We start from the raw sequence: 3801 nt of genomic DNA, 5'->3' as shown, positions 1-3801 counted from the left end.
GCGTGGGTTAGTTATAAAGATTAAAGCTTGAAGCCCCATTAAGGGCATTTTTTTTTGTGATTTTCATACTTGCTTTAAATGTACTAAAGGGTTCTCACTGGTGTACCAAGGTTAGCCATTTTGCCTGAGAGGGCAGGCATATGACCTGACCAGGTTATTGAATCCTTTTTTTGCTGCAGAAATATGAGTCTAGGGGTACCTACAAAGTTATCCAGGCTTCTATCACATATAAAATAATTACAATAGGAGAAACAGAGACAGTTTATTAAACAAAGGCATTCCCAAAAATGGGAGTAGCAGAGGGAAAGTTTGAAAACTCCATGGACCAAAAACCCCTTTCATAGCTACTTCCTCTTCCACACTTGTATATATCACAGGATATTCTTGAGTATACCCCATAGGCTGTATAAAGCCCAGGTGGGGAAGGATTATTTTTAAATAAATAACTTCATTTATGTTAATCTTGATGTAGTTTCTTTTTCATTCTTTATCAATTTTATCCTTAAAAATGCCTATTTCCTCTTTTCCTCCCCAAATTACCTAGAACAACTTGAGTTTTATTTTCCATAGATAGATAGGGGTGTTTACTATGATGCTATTTCCTGAAAGTATTCTGTTGTCAAAATTAATTTTAAAATATGGAAACCTACAGAGGCCATAAGAGCTCACCAATCTTACCCATATATTAACTCTGCCAGTTACAACAATAACCATCCTGGCAAGACAATAGTGGAACTACTGTCATGGGAGAAACCCTGTACATTCTGGTTTGATTTAAGTCCAGTTCTGCAACATGAAACGCAAATTTGACATAATTTGGGGGCCAAGTACAATGGTCCAAAGGGAGAACCTGCTACTCTAACTCTGCTAAATGGAAATAGTACTCAGCTGACTTGTAATGACTTAACATTATATCCATGGATTATTACATCTTCTCAACCCTCACCCAAGATGCATCTATTTGTAGTAAATGATGATCAATATAGAGACCCACAAATTGTCAAAGTGCTAAAAATAAGAGACTACAGAACATTTACAACATTCATATCACACATCCCCAATCCCAAAGCTCAGGGATCATTGTGGAATTAGTGACAGAAAGATGATAAGAACCAGCAGTACAAGATGACTGCAAGAAAGCCATATTTTCTGGACAACACAAGATAGTAGCTGAGACAGCTTGCACAAGACCTGTACAACATCAAGACACAAAATTCCAGAGGGAGAAGGGAGGTGAGTGTGATGTTCCATGCTTAACCAAGGAGATATGCCAGTTAAAAGCTGCTAGGATAGGGAGAGTCAGAGTTGGATTTCTTTAGAAGTGAAGTCCTTGGTGTTGACTGCCATCCAGCAGAAGGCCGTAAACCCAAGCATGTATAGGTAGCGCAAATTGTACTGGATGGGTGTTAAAAACGCCAATAAGACAGAGTTGAGTGAATTGGCAAGAGAGTATGGATCTGGGAGGAAGAAGGAAGGGGATAAATATGATTAAAAAGGGTTGTGTAAAACTCTCAAAGAACAAATAAAAATGAAAAATGAAAATAAATGTATTCAATGATCTTTAAAAATGTGGAAATCCATTTATCTTCTAAATGTTACTAGTAAAGATCCCCCCAGAGGTAAAATGACACGAATCACTGTGATCTCTTCAGACCATAGCCTGAACATAAAGCCAGAATTGTTGAAATGTGCTTCCTTTATCTATGTCTCAGGTACTGTTCTATTGCTGTGAAGAAACACCGTGACCAAGGCAACTTACATAAGAAAACATTTAATTGAGGGCTTGCGCACAGCTTCAGAGGATAGTGCATGATCATCATGGCAGGGTGCAAACAGACATGGCAGTTGAGAAGTAGTTGAGAGTTTTACATCCTGCTCCAAAAGCAGCTCAGAGTAGGGACTAGCATGAACTTTTGAAACTCCAAAGTGCACCCCCTAAAGATAAGGGAGGGGATATAGTGCATAATAAACAAACAAACAATCAAACCCCCACACACAAACAAACAAGTCTACCCCCAGAGAAATACCTCCTCCAACAAGGCCACACATCTTAATGCTTCCTAAATAGTCCACCAACTGGAGACCAAGTATTTAAATATATAAGCCTATGGGGGAGGGAAAATTCTTATTCAAATCACTACAATCTATCATACATTTAAATGATTTGTATTAATAAATATTTATTATTTTATCTCATGTACCCTAGGCTGGCTTCGAACTCAATATGAAGCCAAAGATGACCTTGAACTTATGCTCATTCCTCTGTGTCATGCTGGTATTATAGACAGGGTCCACCATGCTAAGTTTTCTTTGGTGCTGGAGATTGGTCACAGGGCTTTGTGCATAGTTTTCAAGTACTCTACCCAGTATGCTACACCATCAGCCCTAGTTTTAGATCTTTAATAAAAATGAAGACAACCATGCTCCTGTCAGTTTACTATGTGCCAGTCAACATATTTATGTATATAATTTTATTTCACTCCTCATAATATGCCTATAAAACACTGTTTCACGCCACGTGTGGTGGCCCATGCCTTTAATCCCAGCACTCAGGAGACAGAGGCAGGCAGATCGCTGTGAGTTCCAGGCCAGCCTGGTCTACAAAGTGAGTCCAGAGTCCAGGACAGTCAAGGTTAACACAGAGAAACCCTGTCTCGAAACAAAACAAAACAAAAACACTGTTTCACAAAGGGTACAACTTATATTTGGAAAGATTAACATACATTTACAAGCTTGCATTATCTGACAGTGGCAAAACTATAATTTCAAACAAGGATGCCAGATACAGATTCCATACCCCTTGGAATATATTTCATTAAATTAATGCTCATAAGAACTTTCAAATCTCAAATTTTGTCATTTTTAATTTTTATTGTTGAAATATAGATCTTACAAGGTATAACAATAGTTTGAAAAGTTATAGTATATAGAAACTATCTACTCTAAAAGATAAAATATGTACTAAGTAACTCCTTACATTAAAGCTTCCCAACCTGTGGTCTATAGGCAGCTGCTTAAAACTATGTTACAAGTGCCTCCCAAGAGAAAAGCACCGGAAACATGCAGGATTTGTGTGTGAGAGGTATTCAGCACTTACACTCTCAGAAACATTTGTGAACAAATATTACAAGCCCGGAAATCGTGCCTTGTTTGCCTTCTGTAGTCTTTACTGTGTTGACTCAAGAGCATCTATAATGACCTGCTTTTTGTTGTGTTTCATGAGTCAGAGCACAGGCCTTATCCCTTCCCCTCCCTTCCCTGTCATAAATGCCTTAGAGCCTGGACTTGGATCCTAGGTTAATGGGTTTGGTCTCCACCTTCCCCCTCTGGCTTCAAGGTCCACATGTGTGTCAGGCAGGTAAACCTAGGTGCTGCCAGGAACCAATCCAGCTGCTGGTGAGCATTGCGTGTTTCTGCCGTAGCTAGCTGAGGCTGCTGGCTCCTCCCTTCTCGTTACTGGTCCTTCCACTTCACTTGGCTGCAATTTGCAGGGCAGCTCCTCAGTGGCTGACTATCTGTAAAACCTCTACTTGTTTACGATTCAGACTTTGCCCCACCAGCTCAGTGGGACTTCCTGTCTTATGAGAGTCTTCTTTCGTGGCCCCTGCTCTAGATGCTGCAGATTCGGAGAAAAGAAGTGTGTAAAGCCTGAGTGAAGAAGACAATCTGCTCTCAGTGGAGGTCTCCTCATCACAAGGAAGGACACCAGGTAGTTGACTGTCATATTCCCTGTCCCCTTCCTAGGTTTGGGGAGTCTGGTGGGTATAAACAGCCCCTCCCAACAAGGCATAGAGTATGCAG

General features: G+C 40.1%; 1 protein-coding gene across 1 annotated transcript in view; it reads left to right on the top strand.

Annotated features, from left to right (window-relative positions):
* The first annotated feature begins 3503 nt into the window (after positions 1–3503).
* The window catches only part of HEPH (hephaestin), a 95503-nt gene continuing 95205 nt past the window's right edge, over positions 3504–3801 (top strand). The window contains exon 1 of the mRNA XM_084789885.1: positions 3504–3709. The gene's annotated coding sequence lies outside the window, so the exon portion shown is untranslated. The remainder of the gene's footprint in view (positions 3710–3801) is intronic.

This window comes from Acomys minous (genome assembly GCF_964271855.1).
Source record: "Acomys minous genome assembly, chromosome: 7".
Lineage (NCBI taxonomy): Eukaryota > Metazoa > Chordata > Mammalia > Rodentia > Muridae > Acomys > Acomys minous.
The sequence above is the reverse complement of the archived record's forward strand: the minus strand, read 5'-3'. Positions and strand labels throughout refer to the sequence as shown.